Here is a 23,713-nt window from a genome sequence, read left to right as displayed (position 1 = left end):
GTCATAATGGCTAATGCCTTCCCATGTGACCTAATTTGAAAATAGGATCAGTGCAGGTGTGATCTGTTAAGATGAGGTCACTCTGGAATAGAGTGTGCTCTTCCTCCAATACGATCGGTGCCCTTATGAGACCAGGAGAGAGGCCCACAGGGAGAAGATGGTCGTGTGACAACGACCACAGAGAATGAAGCGATGTAGCTACAAGCCGAAGAATCCCGTGGAATGCCAGTCAACAGCAGAAGCTGGACGGGGCCAGGAAGGTCTTTCCCAAGAGCCTTCAGAGAAGCGGGGTCCTGCCGACACCCCTAGTCTCCAGACTGGAAGAGAACCTATGCCTGTTGTTCAAGGCTGCCCCATGTAAGGCACTTTGTTCCAGCTGCCCTGGGGCACTCACCCACCACCCTGGCCCCCACTCAAAGGCAACCTCTTCTCAGAAGGCCTTCCTGTAGCTTCAGAGAACTCAGGTCATGCTCCAAGTGTAGCCTTTCCAAAATGAATTTCAACCATGCTCTTTATTTCCCTGACTCCCCCGCCAGACAGTGAGCCCCACGAGGACAGCCTGAGGTCCCACACATCCCTGAATCCCCACCTTTCAGCCAGAGGGTGAGTGGGAGGAAGTGAAGCCACCCAGCACAGCCTGGGCCCGCTGCGGCCGTCGGTGCAGCCCCTGGATCTCCTGGTCCCTCCTGCATTCCTCCTCTCTCGGCCGCATGCTCTGTGCCTCCACCTTCAATGGATGGGGCCCTCCAGCTTTGCTCTGGAACTTATCAGGCACCGGGTGGTACACAATGGGGAACTCATTAGCTGGGCTCTCCCTGTTTGCCATGTCCACAGCTTTTTCCATGCTTCCCTTACAGACTGAGGACTGTCTATTCCAGCATCGTCAACTAAGGACACCTTGTGTTCAGATCTCGCTCTGCTGCCCCTGCCACCTAGAGGACCTCCTCGCTCATCGCCGATGCCTGGCTGGGGGACAATCTTCCTAAGACGCTCCATTTCATTCATTTTGTAATGCAAACCTCTCCAGTCAACTGTTTCTGCTCCTGTTTAAACGGTTTGCACATCTCCTCTGTTCTTATCATAGCAACCAGAAGCTGTTGCAGTTCCCTGTTTCTGCTTAATTTTGAAATGCAGTTGATGTCAAAGTCAGTGTGTGTATGAATGAATCCATGTTGCTGCAATACGGCGTCGTGGGTGAGGGTGTAATTTAGCAACATCTGGAAGCAGCTCCCTGAGATTTCTGTTCTCAGATCTCACAGATGCAGGATTTCTCAGTCACAAGGAGGAGACAGAGCCAGGCAGCTGCTCATGCTTCCTTCTTTCATCTCACTGTTCCACCCTCGGCCATCGGCGAGGACACAAGGGAGCCACCAGAAGTGCCTATGACTCACTTCCCTGTGATAGTGTTTCCTGAAGAAATCACAAGCCACCTAATGTGACCTCCTCCCCAAACAAGCATATCTGCCTTCTGTGGAAGGTCCTTTTTAGGAAGCTCAGGGAGCTGTTTCCAGACATTGCTAAATGATACCTAACCCGTGGTATTATATTGCAACAACATGGATTCATTTCTATGCACACAGATGTTGACGTCCAGTGCAGGTCCACCACATGGCGTTCTACTAGACCTTCGGGGACACTCTAGCACTGCCCAGTAGGATTTCTGCCATGAGGGAAATGCTCTCTCTGGTCTAGCAGCCACTGGCAGATTAAGCATATAAGGAACTGCATTTAATTTCATGTCATTTTAGTTCATTTACATTTGAATGTGGCTAGCAGCTACTGTAAGGGACAGTTCAGTCCTCGAGTACTTCTGCTAGGAAATAAATGATAAAGTGAGCTAACAGCCTCCTTCCTACTCCAAACAAGCAGAAATGCAGAAGTCCTAACAACAAAAAGTATTTTCTAAAACCGAGCAAAACTCAAAGCAAGAAAGAAAATCCTTCTGTGCCATACCACAGGGGAAATGCAGTCAGGGGACACAGCTGAGGGTTAGGGGACTGCAGGGGCACAGGAATTAAGGATAAACCTTGGGAGTGAGCTTGCAGGAAAGGGAGGAGCCCAGGAGGCTTGAGAGAGAGCCGGTTGTATGGGATCCCATGCGTCCTCCTTCCTCCCCTCTGAACTGCATGCACTCTGGGCCTCGTGTCCGTCGGTACCTTCCAAATCTACTTCTCTCTATGGAAGTGTAGAGCTTTGCATATAAAATCTCTATTGAGAGATTTTTAAATTATTGTCCTTTGGCTAGATTTTTCCAACTCTATAATTTCAATTAGCTTTTGTTTTTAATAAGGTCTTTTGGTTTTTAACAATGCCCTTCTCATTTTATGAATTTCATTTCTTTCTTTATCTCTTTGATGATTCTCATCGTGCTTGTGCTAAAGCCTTGTTAGGACACTCCATCATGTCTAGTTCCTCGGGGCTGAATTCTCCACGTGCTGCGCTGATGGCCCCTCACTACGGTGCCTTTTCCTAGTGCTTTATACATTCTTTTATCAGCTCATTTTCCTTGAATTTGTCCTCACTTGTAGTCCTGCCAGTTCCCTAGAATGTGAAGGTGTTTCTATGGGACAGAATTGTAGAAGTGTTTTATGTGTTCACTGGTGATATCGCTTGGATGTCTGTCCCCTTCAAATCTCGTGTTGAAATGTCATCCCCATTGTTGGAGGTAGGCCTGATGGGAGGTGTTTGGACCCTGGGCGCGGATCCCTCGTGAATGGCTTGCTGCCCTCCCCTGGGTGATTAGTGAGTTCTCATTCTATCATTTCACACGAGAACTGGTCGCTTAAACAGCCCAAAACCTCCTCTCTCTCCCTTCCTCCCTCTTTCGCCGTGTGATACCACTGCTCCCCCTTTACCTTCTGCCATTGAGTAAAAGCTTCCTGAGGCCTCACCAGAAGCCAAGAAGAGGCTAGTGCCATGTCTGTACAGCCTGCAGGGCTGTGAGTCAAATAAAACTCTTTTCTTTATAAATTACCCAGTCTCAGGTATTCCTTTATAGCAATGCAAAACGGACTAATACACTGGTTTTAAATCCACTTGGGCCCTAATTTCTACTTTCAGGGTTTTCCACCATAGCCCTGTGTAGATTTAGAGTCCACACAGTCTGGGCTTGGATTTCTCACTACCTGGGAGAAACCGTTTCTGCCCAAGGCAGCTTGTTTCCTGTCTGTTTCCTAAGGCCCGGGGGAAGTTGTACTATTTCCTGTCATAAACCAGATCAATCCTTCCCTGCTCTGAGCTTTTTGCAGAGAACCCACATCTATCTCTCTTTGAAATATTGGACCCTGCAGTTTTCACTCAAGACCCAATGCAGTCACTGACACCCACAGCCCCAAGGCACAAGTCTGTTCCAGCACTCCTGAGGCACAGGGTTTCATTACGCGTTCTCCCGTACTGTCTAGCACCTGAGATTTCCCAGGACTGCTTCTAAATCTGCTGTTTACTTGTTTGTTTTTTTTTAAAAGCTTTATTAAATAGTACATAATTAAATATTAAAACTTAAATGTTGGAAAATTATTTTAATTAATATTAAATTAATAAAGAAGAAGAACTTGTCTTTTTTGTTGTTTTAACACATTTATGTATTGTGTTTGGAGCAGAAAAGGAGTTTCTCACATAGCTCATTTCACTATTTTTCCAACTATCTATTGTGGCTGCCTAAGAAACCACCACAAAACTTAGTGGCCTATACCACTAACAAACTTTGCCCTTGCTTACATGTCCATAATTTGGGCAGGACCCAGCCAGGATGGCTCATGTCTGTTCCATGTAGTCACTGAGGGCAGCCTGAGGGAGCTAGAGAACCCACTTCCAGGACAGCTCAGTCCGTACTGGAGCTCAGTGGGTATTGTCAGCTGGGGCCTCAGCTCTTCCCCACAAGGGGTCCCTCTGCGTGGTTGATTGTACTTCCTCACAACATGGTTGCTTGGTGCCAAAAGCCAGTATTTCAAGATACAAGAAGTGACAGATTTCAGCCTCTTAAGGACTGTGCCTGAAAACCAGCATAGTGTGGTGGCTGTTGTGTTTTAGTGTCAGGTATTACAGAGGTTGCCCAGATTTAAGGGGAAGGGGGCATAAATTGTTCCTCTAAATGGGAGGACTAGCAAAAGACTTGAAGCCATCTTTAATCTACCACATCACAGTAGTGGAGGTCTCCAATCTTCTTTTCTTTCAAACTCTAGATTTTTAAAACACTTATCACTGGAAATTGCCAACCTAAATAACAAACAGAGAAAAGCTCTCCAAAAGAAAATGATATTTCTTCAGGAACTGGGCATTGCAATGAGAATATGCATTCCATAGTAAGCGCTGCACATATTCAGGAAAGTAAAGGAAGGCAAAGCTTTTTAAGGAAAAAATGAGGAGAATTGTATAATTGTTCTGAGATTGTTATCCTTGGCTGAAAGAGTAATGACAAGGGTGAGACCAGTCTGAGATTGAACAGGCAGTTGCTAGGCAGATGTCCTTGAAGAAGTATGTTTTGTGTAAGGTTCCAATGACCTTTGTGCAAGGTTGGGTGTTTCTCAGTCTTTTGTGATAGTTTGTGTTATGCGTGGGAACCCTCCCTGCATGACCTTCCCCAGCTATTTCTGTCAGGGTCTCTTCAAACGTAAGTGACTTCATTTCTACTCTGACAACTTTCACAAAATGTATTTGAGTAGGCCTACAATCCAAGATTCCTCTACATTCCAAATTATCTTTTTCCTTTTTCAAAATAAGGTATTCAGCATAGCTAGGGTGGGAGCCTACGCTTTACCTAAAATCAGCAAACTTAAAGCAGTTTACCTGATGATCAGTTACCTAATTCCCAGCTAACTTAAACGTCAACATCTTGTAGAGCCTGTTTGTATGCACCAATAAATCCTATGTTTTTTCCCCTTTTGGTGGGAAGGGGGTTGTACTTTGAGATATTTTAAGAACACATATCACTTATTCTTCCAAAAAGCACATCAGAAAAATTGCACTTCTGATAAACCTTTATTAAGTGTGAAGAGGGTTAGACCTGCTTTGTATCCTTACCTGTGTCTTTTTGAATTAATTTTGATTTTTTTTTTTTGAGATGGAGTCTCTCCCTGTCACCCAGGCTGGAGTGCAGTGGCACCGTCTCCGCTCACTACAACCCCCGTCTCCTGGGTTCAAGCAATTCTCCTGCCTCAGCCTCCTGAGTAGCTGGGATTACAGGCATGCACCACCACACCTGGCTAATTCTTTTGTATTTTTAGTGGAGACAGTGTTTCACCACGTTGGCCAGGATGGTCTTGATCTCCTGACCTCGTGATCCACCCAACTCAGCCTCCCGAAGTGCTGGGATTACAGGCGTGTGCCACTGTGCCCGGCCCGATTTTGAATTCTTAAAGGGCTTCTTGATCCACTCCCTGAAGCCTGATCAGTCTGCACCATGGATAGCACATGCCGTGCGTATCACTAGGGCCCAGTGATCAACAGCACAATAATCCCAGGAGTCCCAGGCACCCCCAGGAGCTATTGGCTGGACTTGAATTTTTGTCCCAGAATTTGCTCTCAGCAATCAAGCTTCTCATAGAAAGTCATGCTACCACCCAAATGGATCCTTGGAGATAGGAAGGATGCCAGAGTTGCCAGGGCCAAGTACAAGGGCTAACAGAGACGGGCAGGTGCATCGGTAGAGCAGGGATAATCCAATAAATGTCAAAACTCAAAAAAATTAAAATTCACATCAAGTGACTGTTAGCAAATTAATTACTAAGGAAATTGATTTTAAAGCTTTTGGAAACTGAGCCAGAAGGGGATGTGAGACGCGGTCATGGTCAGCGTGGAAGCTGCCTATGTGGACAGGTTCCTTTGTTCTTTCATTTGATGAGTCTCTGTCAAACAATCTCTGTTCAGGGATGACATCATCCGGCTTTGAAGTCCACAGTCCCAGGTGTGAGCACAGCACCACCCATGACACTCGCCGGAATTGTGAGCAGATCCTTACCCTCCTGAGCCTTAGGTAATAACAGGGCTCCTTGAAAAGGTTGTTGTTAGAATTAAATGAGTTAATGCTTGTAAAGGCTTAGCTCTGTGCCAGGACATAGTAAGAGATGAATAAATGCTCCATGCTATTTTTATTTTCTCTGACCTATCTCTCTCAATAGGTTATAAATCCTCAGTGGAGAGGGTATGTGGGAACTTGGTCATCTCTAACTTCCTTACCATATTCCAAAGACTGGGAGGAGCAAAGCCTGTATATGCTTAAGACACTCCCTTAGGAATAGCAATACGGGTTATAAAACCTTTCTTTCAATGACTGTATTTTTATATTGTCAGAATTTCCTTCTGGTTCTTTTTTTAAGCCACCTGTTCATTTTCTTCATAATGTCCTACTTTTGTCTATGCACTCTATTCCTTTGACTCACTGAAAACTTAAACATACTCATTTTAACATCTTCAGATTGCTCTGTCGTCTGCAGTTCTGAAGTTTTGTGTGCTGAGTGTTCTCTGTATTTTCTTACTCTGAGTGCATATTTCATGAGAACTGGTTTTCGTGGGAGTTCTGAGCACCCTGGGTGGTGGAGACGTCCCTGTGCAGTGATTTTGCATTTGCATCTGTTAGAGCCAAGTGGGTCTGCCTTCTCACTTCGTGGTTTTTTTTTTGACACAAACATGGACCCTATGCATCACAGAATTGGCATTCCAAAATCAGTAACCCATGGCAGAGAGCAGGTTCCCATTTGGTGGTCCCATTCCCTGAAGGGTCAGACCCCAGATTTATGCAGGAAACTCAATTCCAGATCTCCCCAAATTTTTGCAGGAAAGTCAATTCCAGATCTCCCCAATCTTGGGGCCCGGAGCTGCAGGTCAGCCTTGTATCTACTGCTGACATTGCACTTAAAATCCCACTCTTGCCTCTGGTTTTGAGCCCCATCTTGTTCTGGTAGCTGAGGCTTTCCCTTGCTTTAAAGTTCTACCATGGCCGTGTGCCATGGCTCAGGCCTGTAATCCCAACACTTTAGGAGGCTGAGGTGGGTGGATCACAAGGTCAGGAGTTCAAGACCAGCCTGGCCAACACGGTGAAACCCCACTCTACTAAAAATACAAAAATTAGCCAGGTGTGGTGGTGCACGCCTATAATCCCAGCTACTTGGGAGGCCGATGCAGGAGAATAGCTTGAACCTGGGAGGCTGCAGTGAGCTGATATTGCACCACTGCACTCCAACCTGGGTGACAGAGCTAGACTCCATCTCAAAATAAATAAATACATAAATAAATTTCTACTAAGTATTTACAATGTTTTGTTATATCCATCATTTCTGCATGTTTGATGTAAGGGGAAGCATCCTATTTCAATTCAGTTTGGCTTACTGACTATAATTTATAAGAAATATATCTGATGCATTTAGCTGGTAATAGTGCTAACAAAACTAGCAATGGCTGTTCGATGTATGAATCATCCTCATGTTTGCAGCTCATTTGTTGCCTGTTATATAGATTAGTCCTCACAACCATTCTGTGGGTTAGATATTCTTATCCCCATTTTATACATATGGAATCAGGGTTCATAGAATAGAATCAGAACTCAGAATGAACACTTCCCTGCTTTTCAAAAAGGAAAGGGCATAATTGGCTCTGTTCCATCCACAACTGTAGAGAAGCTTCTGGAACTCAGGGCTTCCAGGAAGACCAGCAATACTGAGATGCAGGCTGCTTCATGCAGCTCACAAAATGCAGGATGGGGTTAAAGACGGCAGGCAGCGAGCAAGCATGGCAGAGACAAATGCAATTGTGCCACGTCTTTTGTGAGCCCGTTCAGTTAAACAGTCTTTAGGGAAATCTGAGGGTTACCGCATCCAAGGTAAGGCCTGCTAACAACAACCTGCAGCTGTTACAAACCAAGGAAGTGACACTGCTTAGAAAGCATCATTGCCAGTCCCGATCCAGGTAAAGCATTGAGGAGTGGATGGAAAAGGAGACAGTGTGGCTTTATGAAGGAAGATGCCCATCGCAGTATTATTTATAACAGAACTACAGCAATGCTGACAACATCCTGGGCCCCATGCCAGGACTCTGAGGACCATGAGCCTACATGGACGAGCCTCCTGGCCCCTTGTGGGGCAGAAGGCAGTGGGCTCAGGACCTTGGCAGATATACTCAGGGCAACAGGTAGTAGCCCAAGCCCCCCAGATAGGCACATGGCCAATCTCTGTAGTAATTTAAAACAGTCACTGAAGACACTCTCAAAATGGAAAAAAGGCTTATGGTGAGGGGAAATGTTAGGCTCAAATGGAAACCAGTCCAATTGCCCTGCAGAACTAATGTTTATGTTTTGCTTTTTTAAAAAATAAGCCTAGAAATTGCCCTTCCGGTCTTAAAACTTGAGAAACTTACATGTGTCCTATCTGAGTTCCTTTCTCAGGAAACCAACCCTCAGGCCTCCCAGATAGAACCAAGGAAATGAAACTTACAAAATCACCACAGCCAGACAACGAGACTCCAGACCTCTCATCCGTGGTGATTTCCTTACCCTCTCTCATTCCTGTTTTTCTGCACATAGTTAGATTTCTTCCCTGCTATGTAAATCCCTGATTTTAGTTGATCAGGGAGATGGATTTGAGACTGATCTCCCATCTCTTCAACTGCAGCACTGGATTAAAGCCTTCTTCCTTGGCAATACCTGCTGTCTTAGTGATTGGCTTCCTATGTGGTGAGCAGCCAAACCTAAACCTGACCCCTAGCATTTCAATAACAAAATGGATCATATACCAATTACAACTATGTAAAATTTGCTTATTTACCAAGCTATATGAGAAAACAGAAAAGTCCCCCAGGCAGGACAGAGCTGGACAGAGGCAGCCTGTGTCTCTCATCTAGACAATGCCCCTGAAAGGCCAGGCAGCCTGGGTCACCAACAGGCGAGGACTGAGTGGTGTGATAGTGACTCAGGGCAAGCTGTTTTTGAGGCTTCCCCAGAGTCTCCCGGTTGCTGAGAGACCTAGAAACTGTCAGGTTTCCAGCGTGAGTCCCGTTTTGTCCTCCAGTGAGCCAAGAAGCTGACCCTGCAAGATGCCTTCCCAGTTCGTATCATTCCATCCACTCCCCTTGTCCTCAAGATCTAAGCAGACAGACATTTCTTTTAAAAATAATTTTAAAAAATTAGAGTGCATTATCCTCTGAGATTTTCTCCTCACTGGGGGAAGGCTGCCCTTTTCTCTGTGTTCCTATAACCCCGATTACACCCCAACTTTGCACCCTGAACTCCAGGTTATTGATGAGTCTGTTGTCTTGCAACACCAGCACCCAGAAAGCAGCACATAAACCCCGGCCCAGAGCTGGCAGAAACAAGGGCAGACCCAGCCAGGCAGAGACATATCCCACTACTGCCATTGCCAACAATTAGTAATGATAACAATGATAATAGGTACCCCGTTTTGAGTCCCAGCTCTGTGACAGCCCTGTCCAGGAGACTGGCATGTGTCATTTCACTAAGGTTTCATGATGATATCACTAGGTGAATGTTATAATCCAAAATTATAATGGCAAGCAAACAAACCAGAGGGGCCAGTAACTTGTCCAAAGGCGCTCAGGTAGGAAGAGGCAGAGGTAAGAACTGATGCCCAGTGGCTACGATGGCAGGGCCGGCTCCTGTGCTCCATGTGGCAAGGCCTCCGGAGCAGGGACCATGCGGAAATAATCCCTTTTCTCTGTGCAGCTGGGGTCGGGAAGCCCTAAGACAGAGCCCAGCTCTAGTCACGCTTAAGGATGGAGCAGTGAAGGGGTTGGGTCTCACACAAGGCAGGGGGCTGAGAGCGGGCACAGGGGGCTGAGTGGAGTCCATGGAGAATCAAGGCAGGACTAAAACCCACCCATGGGGTCGGGTCAAGTTAGGGGCCTACAGAGACCTCGGAAGCGGGGTTAGGTGAAAGAGACCCAGCCAGAACCGGCAAGTGGCCACTGCAAACCCAATCCTGACTGTCATGGCCACATGCAGGCAGGGGGAAGGGAGGGGACGCCTACCTACCACTGTCACCAGAATCTCAGGTTCACATGCAGAACCATCACTGTCCAGACCATGAGCAAAAGTGAACAAGACACATCCAGAGCCCCTGACTGTCCCCAGCCAAATGGAAGCCCCCATTGGTCCCAGACCAGCGGGCCAGCCCATAGCGGTTACATGTCACCAACAGCTGGGATGTGGTTAGTGCAGGCAGGGACATGTGGGAGCCCCTACGGCAAGGACAGCATCCACTCCGGTTCTTATTGCACCCCCCGGGTCAAAGCTGAGGCTGGTAGAGAGAGGGTGTCCCTGAGTGTCTGATGGGCAGGTGGGTGGGTGAGTGGGTGGGTGGATGAATGAATGCATGAATGAGTGGATGAATGAATGAATGAGTGGATGAAGGAATGAATGAATGAATGAACGGCTTCCCAACAGATGATGCCAAGTGACCCCGTCCAGAGCTTAACCAATGAGCAAGTGAGCCAAGGGATGAATTCCCTTCCCCTCACCCTGCCCCTGCCTTCCCTGGGTCTGGCCTGGGACATGGCTAGGGGGCTTCTCCATGGCAGGCCCCCAGTGGAAGCAGCTGCCCGGCGAGGCCGGAGAGGTCATACATGCACATCTCCCTGGCTCTCCCTGCTTCCCCGTGTGCCCCTCACTCCCGCCCACTGGGGCTGGACCCTCTCATAAAACACAGCATGTCAGGGCTCTGCCTCGGGATCCACTTTCTAGAGAAGTCAGGCTGAGGCTGACAATCCCTCTGCAGGAACAGGGCTGTGGGCTTCGTGCTGGCAGGGGCTGCATCCCAGCTGTGAAGAGCCTCCTAGCACCCAACAGCGAGCACAGTCCATGCCTAGCAAGTGCTGGAACAGGCTGGGCATCATCCACAGCGGGAAAGTGTCAGGTGGGAAGCCACAGACAGCACAGGGTGGGAAAGCAGAGGGCAGGAAGCCCCTGTATCCCATGAATTGACTGCAGTAGGTGCTATAATTATCTCCATTTCACAAAGGAGGCTTGGAAGCGTTCGCCTCGGTCAAGGGTCACAGTGAGACAGGAACCAAGCTGCAACCCTGGCCCTGCCTGTCTGCCTGTCCTCCTATCTGCCTGTCCACCTGTCCTCCTGTCTACCTGTCCTCCTGTCTGCCTGTCCTCCTGTTCACCTGCCCTCCTGTCTACCTGTCCTCCTGTCTGCCTGTCCTCCTGTCCACCTGCCCTCCTGTCTACCTGTCCTCCTGTCTGCCTGTCCTCCTGTCCTCCTGTCCACCTGCCCTCCTGTCCACCTGTCCTCCTGTTCACCTCCCCTCCTGTCTACCTGTCCGTCTGTCCTCCTGTCCTTCTGTCTGCCTATCCTCCTGTCTTCCTGTCTACCTGTCCTCCTATCCACCTGCCCTCCTGTCCACCTGTCCTCCTGTTCACCTGCCCTCCTGTCCGCCTGTCTACCTGTTCACCTGTCCACCTGTCCTCCTGTCCGCCTGTTTTCCTATCCACCTGTCCTCCTGTCTACCTGCCCTCCTGTCCACTTGTCCACCTGTCTGCCTGTCCTTCTGTCCACCTATCCTCCTGACTTCCTGTCCTTCTGTCTGTCTGTCCACCTATCCACCTATTCTTCTGTCCGCCTGTCCGCCTGCACAGCCCACGCTTTCAGCCTTGACATCTCACCAGACGCCTTGCCTGCTGCTCATCCAAGTGGCCAGCATTGCCCACAAGGTGGGGTTTCTTGGTTCAGGGCACCTTCTCTCAGCTCCCCCAGTGGGGTGGCAGTGAAGTCAGCTGGGGGAGGAGAGCCTGGACTCAGGGGTGGTGGCCACAGGCAGCATTTGTGGGGCAGACGGTTACTGAGATCCAGTGGCAAATGACAGTCAAAGACACACATGAGAGGAGCCTCCACGCGGAGTGCGGAACCGGCCTGTGTTCCAGGCACATCTTAGAATGCCAAGCACACAGGCTGCACGGCCATTTGCAGGTGTTTGTGCATCATGGCCTCTTTGGTGGGGAGGAAACAAGGCCAAGAAACAGAGCACATGGAGTCAATAACACAGCAGGGCTGCACCAACGAGAGGCCCAGCCAGGCAGGCAGCCTCGGCCGCAGGAAAATGAACCTTTTTAGCAGAGCAAACAGGCCCCCATAGCTCCTCAGCAGGACGAGGGACGCAAGGGTGGGATAGGCCCTCACTCCCACCCCCAAAGTGTTCTTTGGGTCACATCGATCCTGACTGCCAGGGATGGTGTGCTGTTGATTCTGAGAGAAACACAACATTCTCAGCCAAACTCACAGGCAATAAAGATGACAGTGGAGTAGGCTGATGCCTCACCAGCACACACACAAAATAACATCCAAGCCCCAGAACGGCAGGGAGGTGGGGGACAGGGCCCAGGCAGTGCCCAGAGGCAGTGCTTCCCAAACTCTGCCTCCGCTCCTGGAGCTACACCCCGGGGGAAGAACGGGACCCCGAATCCAGCTCAAATCAGGAGGGAGCTCTCCAGACAGAACAGGTGGGACAGGTGGAGGAAAACTCCAGTGATGCCCAGAGAGGAGGAAGGCGCTTATCAAAGCTTCGGACTCTAGAGCTGAGCTTGACAAACCATGGCCTTCCCGACCAGACACAGCCTGTGAGCTAAGAGTGGTGTTCACATCCTTACAGGGCTGGAAAGAGAAGATGGAAAATGAGAAAGAGAGGAAGAGGGAGAGAGAGAGGAAAAAGGAGAGGAAGAAGGAGGAGGAGAGAAAGAAGAGACGAAGCCCAAATGTGGCCCGCAAAGTGTATCTAGCCCCGTACAAAACAAACACACAAAGGTTTGTCTCCGTGACGTGGAAGGTAAGATGAGGCTAGAAACAGGTGCTGTCGAAGTCAGCAGTTTACAGGATAGAGAGCAACAAAGCCTGGGAATATTGAAGCGAGGGGCTCACTCCCAAGTCCAGGGGCTCCAGAGAGGCTGGCGAGCCCCTTGTGGGGTGTGGGAAGAGAGTGAGGTGGGGTGCTTGGGAGCCCCGTTTCTCCATTCCACTGGGAAATGCTTGGGAGCTGCCCACATCCAGTTGTAGACACAGTCTAGAAGTGATGCCACCCAGCAGAGCCTCCTGTGATGATGGAAATGAGCCACATCTACTCAATATGGCAGATACAAGCCACACGTGGATACCAACCACCCGAAAGGCAGCTCATGCACCTGAGAAACTGAACTTTATTTTCATTTCATTTTCACTAATTTAATCTCTATGAGCTATGCGTGGCTGGAGGCTCCTGTATGGGAAAGTGCCAGGCAGAGCCAGCTTGCCCAGACTTTGAAGTCCAGTTGTGACATGTTACTGTGTGGCCTTAGATGTACTGGCTCACTCGCTGTGCCTCCGTTTCCCCTTCTGTAGAATGGAGATAGTAACAGCACCTGCCCAGGGTTGCTCTGAAGATGTGTGGGTCACTTCACATGGACCACTCAGAGCAGGTGGCACTTGGGGCACTCTGTGGCGCCACACGCTGTCCTTGCTCTCAGCTCAGAGATGCAAGGGTCAAACTAACAAGCAAGCCAGGTCCTTGGCCTCAGGTAACTCCACAGTCTAGCAGAGGAACTGGATGCCAATCAGATCACTGGGCAAACAAATGTCAAATCATGACTGAGGCAGGGATGCTGGGTAGGACACGGGGATTGGCCAAGTGAGGGAGGCAGGGGTGCTGGGAAGGACACGGGGACTGGCCAAGTGAGGGAGGGAGAGGCAGGCACACCCGAGATAGCAGTGCTTGGGTGGAGCCAGGAAGGAGTTGACAGACAAAGGAGAAAGGGAAGATTATTCAGCAGAACCACAGCAGGTGCAAAGGCCGCGTGGTGGGAGCAACCGTGACCAGCACAGAGCAGGCTGCTCCTGCTTGAGGGCAGATCACACAGGGTAGGGTGGGTTGGAGGCCAGAGATGGGGCTGGAGCTACACCCTGTGGGGTCTCAGGGCCGTGACAGGGTGTTTTCCTTCATCCTAAGGATGGTGGGAAGACACTGAGAGGTCCCTCACCCCCACACACTTTTTAATGATGTGCTGGGAGTCCCTTCTCCAGGTGGACAACATTAGGGTCTGTTCTTGGCTCTTCCCCAAACTGCACCTCTGCTCATGACCATCAAGGCTGAGAACACGCAGAGAGCACAGAGGGCTGAAATCCAGCAGGAACCCCCAGCCACAGCCTTGTCCATCCTCCCCACCCCTTGAACCGCTGTGGACCCAGCATTGCCGAGCACTGCTCTCCTCCTGCACCCGGGGCACGAACTGAAGGTTCTTCTGAGCATGGCCTGAAGGAAACTGAGGACCACCAGAGCAGAGGGGACTCCACGAGGAGATGTGTGCAGGCCCCTGTGTGCCCAGCCTGTGTCAAGGTGCCCAGGGCCCCACCTCATTCATCTGAACAATGCCTGCTCTGCCCCCAGCTCGGCTGCCGGCCCCCACTGGCTCAGGTGGTCTCCTCCACGCTGCCTCTCCCAGCATTTCTGGCTCTGCAGCGCATCTTTGGACTCTGAAAGGAGAACTGAAGGGTTGACGACATGGAGTGCCCAGAGCCAGGAGCCCAGAGTAACTGCGCCCAGTGAGCCACCTCCTACCTCCCAGAAGCTCCTCCTGGGCACTCGGCAGGAGCAGAGGGTTGGCAGCGGCAGTGAGAGCAGTGAGGACCTGGTACGGCACGCTGGCTGCTGAAGCTGTGACTGGCCCAGAACACTGGGACCCTGTGGCTGCTGCAGGGCACCCATGCAGGGACTCAGGCCAAGACTATGCAGAGGAGTGCGGCCGTGGGCCTGCCCCAGCGGAGGCTTGCTCGGGAGTCCACACTTGAGGATGGCAGTCTACGGGCCACCTCAGCACCTTCACTCCCATCCTGGGACCATCAGCCCACATAGTGCAATGCACTGTACCAGCCTAAGTGCCCCTGGAAAGGCCTCTGCTGGGTCACAACCAGCCTCACACTCAGGCTGTGTCTGTGCATATGAGTGTGTGCCTAAGGCGTGGACATCCTGTGTGCACTGTGTTTGGGGTGTGATATGGTTTGGCTCTGCGACCTCACCAAAATCTCATCTCAAATTGTAATCCCTATGTGTCAGGGGAGGGGCTTGATGGGAGGTGATTGAATCATGGGGGCCGACTTCCCGCTTGCTGGGAGTTCTCACAAGATCTGATGGTTTAAAAGTGTTTGGCAGTTACCCCTCACACCCTCTTGCTGCCATGAAAGACGTGCCTTGTTTCCCCTTTGCCTTCCACCATATCTGCAAGTTTCCTGAGGCTTCCCCAGCCATGTAGAACGATGAGTCAATTACTCTCTCCTTTGTAAAGCGCCCAGTTTCAGGTGGTTCTTTAGAGCAGCGTGAAAATGGACTAACACAGGGTGCATGTGAGTGTATGTATTGGCGTGGCTTGGGATTAGGGAGGAAATGTAAGGAAATCTACTCAGAAAATGTTTCTAAACATTCTTGTCGCCAGATGCCCCCAGTCATCACAGTCCTCTTAAAAGTCACTGTAGGTAAAAAGTTCCTCCCCATGAATAGTTGTTTCATGTTATCGAATAAGAAGGGAGACAAGCTGGGGCACTCACTGGGAGCTTGCTGGGCTGGGGCCAGCATACAGCAGCTTCCCGGCAAGCCTGTGAATGCTGAGAGCACCATGCACACGTGCCCACCACACAGCAGCCCAGCTCCCGGCGCCAGCCACCTGCACTCGCCGCCACCTGCTGCAGTAACAGACTCGCAGTGATTATCCTAGCGCTCTGGAGGCCGGAAGTCTAAGGGGTTTCCCGGGGCCGAAATCAAGGTGTGGGCAGAGCTGCATCCTTCTGAAGGCTTTGGGGAGAATTGGTTCCGATGCAGTTTTCTTGTTGCCGGAGGCTGTGGCCTTCCTTGCCTGGGAGCCCCTTCCATTTTCAAAACCAGCACCGAGCAGGTTTAGTCTCTCTCACCCCTCCCTCCTGCAAAAATGTTTGTGATTATGTTGGACCCACCCGGATAAGCCCGGAGAATCTCCCACTCAAGGCCAGCTGATTAGTAACCCGATTCCACTTGCAACCTCAACTCCCTGTAATGCCGTGTAACCAAACACGCTCACAGGCTCTAGGGATCACGACAGGGCTGCCTTGGGGGCTGTTACTCTACTCACTGCACCAACATTCACCCCTCCCTAGCAAGACATTTCTCTTTTGCACCCAGTAGCCTTAAAAAATGGCTGAAGAGCAGAGCTTTGAATCCTGTTGATCTTCTAGGCCTCTCAGCACCTGCTATGTACCCTGAGCTCAGCGATTCCCTCAGAATCTTCCATCTAACCCAACAGGCCCACGCTGAACACACACACAGGTGGGGTCCCAGCAGGTACAGGAGAAGAAGACAGCCCACCTGCCCCTTGGGGGGGCCGTGAGCCAGAGCCCTGGGTGTGAACCATGCCCAGGATCCCCACCCTGGGCAAAGGCCGCCACCCTAAGCCCTGCTTGCTTGGATTCAGAGTGGTGGTGACAACCATGCCTGTCAGGCCGAGCTGTCAAAAGCATCAAGTGAGAACACACCCTCAGGCTGCTGGGCCAGAGAGCAGTTTTGGAAATGTTTCTATTTCCCTATAGTTTATGAATCCAGTTGGGAAGGGCCTTTGGATGATCGAGTCCTGGTCCAGGGCGGTGGAAGAAGAGGTGAGCCCCAGCCTTTGCAGCCTCCCCAGTTCATCCTCCCCACACCCGAGAAGGCTCAGGGAGGTTGGGGTGCTGCCTCCATCCACCCAGGCCGCAGGTGGAGACTTGGATTGGAAGAGGCGCTGCTTCACTCCAGCACGCAGACACTGCTGGGTGAGGAGGTGAGAGCTTGCAGGAGCTCCAGGGTCCCAGGACTGAAGGGTCTTTTTGCCTTGTTCCTGGGGTGCACTCTAGATACAGAAGCGATGCTATCAGCCTTTGCCCCACGTTCCCTCATCACCTACTGGCTGGATTCCCGGGGACTTGTCTGCGAAATAGAATCACACCACACTTATTTGGAGGAGCTGAAAGGTACAGCCAGACTGTGATGTGATTAATACTTTAATCTACAGACTCCAGGCTGGGAGCTGGGAGCCTTCACCCAGAGAGGGCTCTTGGGGCGGGGTCTGCCCTGCCTGAGGATGCTGGGAGCCTTCTGCAAGGCTGAAATCCCGGGATCAGAGCTTCAGACCAGGCTCCGTCTCATAGGAGATATTTTGGACACCTAAATCCTAGCTACATCCCAATGTCCCCGAAATAACCACCAGCTAGCACTTCTGAAAGTGCTGGCTGTTCTGTTTCCAATCAAACTGCCGCCATCTGACAGCTGGCCCGGAGGAGGAGGCTGTGGGAGCGTTCCGGGTCTCGTGGATCCAGGTCCACTTGCCACAAATCCCTGGATGCTTTCGAGCCCCGTTTTCCACATCAGATTTATAAGGACCCCAATGGTACAATGGGGTTTCTGAAACCTGAATTAAATAAAATAATCCAGACCTTTTAGAACAGCTTTGCCGTTTAAAGCTTCCAATGAATGATGCACCGTGATGCGGGAAGGGAAGGTGGGGCTTCCAGGAGCACCCGCCCACCTCTGAAGGCCAGGCTTGCCCTGGTCCGTCTGGGCACCAGCTGCCCTCTGACCTGGGATGTTCGTTTTCTCCCCTACCCACTTGCCACCTCCACTGGGCAGCTTTCAAGATAAGCCTCAGCCCTCAACTGCAAACTCAACGCCTTGGGAAACTGCCTTGACTCCCTGGCCGACAGATGCTGCGTCCCTTCTCTGTGTTAATATCTGCAGTTCAGGGCCAGGCTCATGCCTGTGATCCCAGGACTTTGAGAGGCTTAGGCAGGAGGATTGCTTGAGCCCAGGAGTTTGAGATCAGCCTGGGTAACATAGAGACCCCATCTCTAACAAAAAAGAAAAAAACCCCTGCAATTCATCCATCGTATCTTATTCCATAATTTCTCTTATTCTGTTCATTCTCTGTGTTCTCTCCTCTGCTAAATATGTCTCACCCCTCACCTGTCTTCACCTCCCTCTCTCCTCCCATCCTCCTCCCCCTTCTAATCTCTCTCTCTCTGTTTCTCTTTCTCTTGCCATCTCTCTCTCTGTTCCTCTATTTCTGTCTCCCTCTCTCCCTCTCTTTGTCTACATACACACACACACACACACACACACACACACAGAGAGCACTGGGCTTTGCATGGGCAGCTCAAGAGGCTGACACAGCCCCAGTCACCCCTTCCCCAGGACTCACCCAGTTTCCCTTACCCCCAGCCCTGTGGGCACTTCCCACGTGGTAGCGTGGAATATCAAAACAACGTGTACTCAAGGGTTCAGACTAAATAAAATTAACTGTTGCATCTGCTCCCATCAGGGGCGCTCCTGAGTGAAACTGACCATTTCTTCTTGGTATGAACGTCTTCAGGTGCAGAGCACACAGTGACCACTAGTGGGGATGTAGAGTCACCGCCAGCATCTGTTCTGGGGCACCCACAGTATTATCCACCATTGCTATTGTACATCAGGGCAAATAGGGCACAGTGAAGAAGGAAAATAATACCTTAAATAATACCTTAGTATTACTACAGTAGTATACCTAAGTATACTATATAGCAGTATATCATAGTAGTAGTATACCTAAGGTATTATTTGAGTATTTTTGAGCACATGGACATTTGAGAAATGTCCTGGGGACCCCTGGGGTCAGCAGACCAGACTCAGAAGGTTGCTGCCCTAAAGAGAGGGTTGGTTTCTCTGCTTTTACATGGGCCCTCTCAGTTCATTTCTCCCTGGAAATATGCCACAGGCTTCGTATCCAGAGAGAATAAAGTGCCATAGCACTGTGTCCGGGCAACTCTCACACCTTCCTGCCCCAGCATCCTGTCACCGCTGGACTCATCTCTCTCCAACACCAGATGCCGGTGTTCCTTCAGCCCCTTCAGCGTGCTGCCTTTGCTCCAGGTGAAGACCCTTGTCCTGCTGTTCTCTAACCGAGCACGCTTTGCTCTCAGACTTTTCCCCACTTGGCTCCTCCTTCCACATAGAAGCCTTTCCTGCCCTTGCATGCTCCTCCCACCCAGTCTCATTGCCTGATTTTGTTGTCATTGCAGCACTTGTCACATCAGAAGTTTAGTACTGGTTTATGTGCATGTTGATTTTCCATCTCTCCATTAAAATATAAGGTCCACGAGGGCAGGGATTCCTTCTCTCCAGGTAACTGCTGCATCCTCAGTGCTGCAAATTGTGGGAGACCCTATTTGGTCCTCAGCAGACTTCTACGTTGTCATCATAAGCCAAGATGTAGGCTGGAGGTGGGGAGCCTAGTGGAGGGGAAGGGACGGTGTGCCACCAACCCCTCATCCCTCCCTTCTTCCTGCTGACACCTGAGCGGGAGTGGTTGGGCCAGTCCAAGCAGATCTTACAGCCTAGGGGATGTGGAGCCCGGGGCATGGGGAAGCAGGATGCTAGAAGTTCTGGCAAGTGGCAATAGTTTAAATAGTTCAAAATGAAGGTGCAAGTTAAGTCAGGATCTCCTCTTCTGGTAAGGACAGACTAGGCAATTATGACCAATTCTCCAACTGAACACAATAAAAATATCTGGGCAAAAATATCTTCTTAAAATTTGTTACAGAACTAATAAGACAGTGAAAAATGTACAGGCCAGAATCACAGGAAAATGGGGGCCAAGCCTTCTATGTGTGGCTGCTTTACTCCTGGGGGCACTTTGCTGATACCACGGGGATCAATAGAGAGGCCAAAAGACAGCAGTGCTTTCCCAGCCATGTGGGGTCCCAGACAACAGGGAAGGCCCCGGTGAGGCCGCCTGGTTTTAGTTGAGACACCGAAGGGCTGAATGTGAGGAGTGGTGAGGAACTAGAGCAGACAAACCTTCCCAGGAAATGGAAGTGACATCTTATTATCTCAACACCTGGGGTTGAGTTGAGACGATTTAGACCTCAAGTGCTAAAAAGCAATGGAAAGAAATGTAAGTCATCTCTGAAAGAAGATAATATCATTCTAAGGCTTAATTGATTCTTCCAAACAACTTTTAAAACACAATATCGGTCACAATAACCATGCATACAAGGAGTCAAAACAATATGAACGAAACCAGCAGAAACAACAGACAGTAGAAGTAATCACAGAGACTCTAGCTATTGGAGTCATCAACACATACTTCTGAATAACTATGCTTATAATGTTCAAGGAGATAAAGGAAAAATTAGAAATTTCAGTACATCAATGAAAATTCCTTCTTTAAATGGAAATTCTAATACTGAAAAATCAAATTAGCAAAATAAAATTAAGTGGATGGATTTAAAAGCATAATCTGCTGAAGAGAAAATTAATGAAATAGAAAAGCAAAATAAAATGTCTGGAATAAAAAAAAATAGAGCTACAACATGATGGAAAACACAGAAGAATGGGTATGAAATAGAAAGAACATAAGGAATAGGTTTAAGAGCCTCGTAATTGCAGTCCCAAAAGGAGCTGGGAGACTAGGTAGGTCAGAAAGAAAATTTGAAAAGGTAATGGCTGAGAAATTTTAAAGCCGATGAAAGACTTCAAGCACAGAAGCAAGGAATCTTATAACTCCTATCAAAAACCAAACAAATAAATAAATAAAAGAAAATCCCTACCAAGCTATATCAGAGCAAAAGTGCTGATAACCATAAAGAAAGAGGATTTTTTTAATTAGAGAAAAAGACACATTATCTTCAAAGAGCAACGATTAAAATAATAGCTACTTCTCAACAGCAATGATAAAAACTAAAACACAATGAATGATATCAAGTGCTGAAAAGGAAATAAGTGCTAACCAAGAATGTTATATCCAGTGAAAATATTCTTTTAAAATTAAGGTTCTGTAAAGAGAATTTTCATACAAACAAAACAGAGAATTTATCACCAGTGATCACACTAAAGGAAATACTAAAGATTGTTCTATAGGCAGAACAAAAATGATCCCAGGTGAAAGGTAAGAGATGTAAAATATACAAGGAACAAAAGAAAAGTGTGTGTGTGTGTGTGTGTGTGTGTGTGTGTGTGAGAATAATGCCTCATTGGGCTTAAAATAGACAGAGAATTAAAATATACAACAGCAATGCCATGCAAGAAGAACATGATAAATGGACCTCATGTGTTTTTAAGCCCTTAATTGTCCAGAAAGAGGGTAAAATAACAACAAAAATATTTAACTTTAATAAGTCAAGAATGCTTATTGCAATATTCAGGGCAACCACTAAAAGACTGTTCAAATAGTCTAAAACTTTCAAGTTAATGGTAGTAAATAATAAAATACATAACCCATAAAACGCAATCTGGGAGAGAAAGAGAAAACAAAAAAGGGAAAATTGAGACAAATAGGAAACACGTCATATATTTAAACCCAAATGTTCATTCATGACATCAAGTCATTACATCAAATGCATGAGCACTCACGTCTCCAGTTAAATATGAAGACTCTGCTGCATTTAAAAAAAATCAAGACTTGGCCGGGCACGGTGGCTCACGCCTGTAATCCCAGCACTTTGGGAGGCCGAGGTGGGTGGATCACGAGGTCAGGAGATCAAGATCATCCTGGCTAACACGGTGAAACTCCGTCTCTACTAAAAATACAAAAAAAAAATTAGCCGGGTGAGGTGGCGGGCGCCTGTACTCTCAGCTACTAGAGAGGCTGAGGCAGGAGAATGGCATGAACCCGGGAGGTGGAGCTTGCAGTGAGTCGAGATCACACCACTGCACTCTAGCCTGGGCGACAGAGCGAGACTCTGTCTCAAGAAAAAAAAAAAAAAAAATCAAGACTCAACTATATACTGTTGACAAAAGACATTTCATTATGACAAAGATCAAGGAAAATAAAAAAACCACACACACGTATATATAAAATGTAAACACCTACCAAAGTTGGTTTTTCTTTTAGATGTGGAACTATGTTTATATTAGGTTTTGGGGGCATAAAAAGGAATACTTCATAATAAAGTTTTCAATGCATTGAGAAGGTTTTAAAAATATAAATTTATGTGCACTAGTAACAGATGCTCGAAACATTTAAAACAAAAATTGATAGAACTATAAGGGGAGATAAACAAACCCACAGTCAATTGGGATCTCTTAATACATGTCTTAGTAACTGACAGAACAAGCAGAAAAATAAAATCAGTCAAGATAGAGGAAATTTGAAGAACACGAATAACAAAATGGAACTAAGAAATATATATAGAATACACTACCCAATGAATAAACTATATTTTCAGGAACTCACATCAAACACCTGCAAAATTGCATGACATGTTGGAGCATCAACAAAGCCTTCACAGCTCTCGAAGGGAAGAAACGATGTCAAGTCTTTTCCACTATGACAATTCTAGAAAATGAGAATCAACCGTCCCACTTTTGGCAGAGCCTGGGAGGAAGCCGTGGCCACCCTAGGATGGGATGGGAAGAAATCTGCCAAAGGCTGCATGTGGCCTGCAGGATCCCTGCAGAACTGCTGGGCACTCCAGATGCAGATGGCACCTTCCCTCAGTCATAAGCTCTTCCCAGTGTGTGCCAGCAAGAAGGGCGGGGCCGAGGGGAGTCACCTGGATGGTGCAGCCCAGTGATAGACAGCTGGAGAGGAGGAGACCAAAACGCAGTCGCTTCCCCAGGCCTCTGCGCGTGGCAATCAAGAGCGCCCTTCCCATTCTCAAGAACAAGGTAAGAATCCACTGACTGGGGAAAGTGGAGGAACGGAGGCCGTTCATTTGCCATTGGCTGAGGGGCAGGAAAAGTCCTCGGCCCAGAATCCCATAAGGCAAAGATGTGATTCCCCCTCCTGGAGGAGAGAAAGAAAACTTTCTCCGTCCTAAGACCTGTCACAGACACCAGGCAGAGTTCGCCTGCCACAGGGGAGGGGCCGGAGGGCCAGAATGCGGCAAGGGACTCACCCCTAGCTCTCTCCAGTGGTCAGTGGGGGTGCCTCAAGCAGAGGGACAGGGCGGTGGCAACGATACCTCTTTGGGCTCTCAGATTCAGGGCTACCTCCTTAGAGTTCTCTCTCCAATCCCTCAAAATAGCCCTCGGTCCCCGGACTCCCTTCTCTCCCTACAGTGTCATGAAATCATTCTGACCATTCACCTGTTGCCCCTTTCCTGTCCGCAGCCTCTGCTGGAACACGACCCAGAGTGCAAGGACTCACCTGGTGTCCCGTCTGTCCCCTGAGACAGGCTCTACAACCACCTCATGAATGAAGGCCTGGGAATTGCCACTACCTACCATGAAAGGGCCAGTTATTAAATGCCTACTGTTTGCCAGGCATTGGATTTGCCCCTTAACCCACACGAGGGCTCCATGAGATCAGTATTTTTATTTGAATTTGTAGAAGAAGGAACTAGGGCTCGGGGGGGGGGCTGGCACAGCTGCTGTGTGGAGAACTGAACCCTGCACCTGGCCTCGCCTCTGGCCCCGCAGACCTGCAGAAGCTCCCATGTTGCCTCTTCTGGGAGAAGAGAGGACCTGGGTGGGGCTCGTGATTCATCACACTAAGAGTCATCACTGTGGCTCCCCAGACTGGGCCTGCAACCCACATCTTGGGCATGAGGGTGAGACAGCCCCGGGGAGGTCCCGGCCCAGGCCAGCCCCAGCACCCCCGCCTCCTCACTGTGGTTCTGGGCCCGTTCCCAGCCTCACAGAGAAGCTGCTTCCTGAGAGAGCACACACAGCCCTTCGTGTTCCCAAGCCAAGGCCCCGCCCCAGTTCCCTTAAGAGCACCCCCTCCTAGTGCCCAGACGGAGCCAGGGTAAGCAGTCACCGCCACTGCCTC

The sequence above is a fragment of the Macaca thibetana genome, chromosome 10 (assembly GCF_024542745.1).
Source record: "Macaca thibetana thibetana isolate TM-01 chromosome 10, ASM2454274v1, whole genome shotgun sequence".
Lineage (NCBI taxonomy): Eukaryota > Metazoa > Chordata > Mammalia > Primates > Cercopithecidae > Macaca > Macaca thibetana.
The sequence above is the reverse complement of the archived record's forward strand: the minus strand, read 5'-3'. Positions refer to the sequence as shown.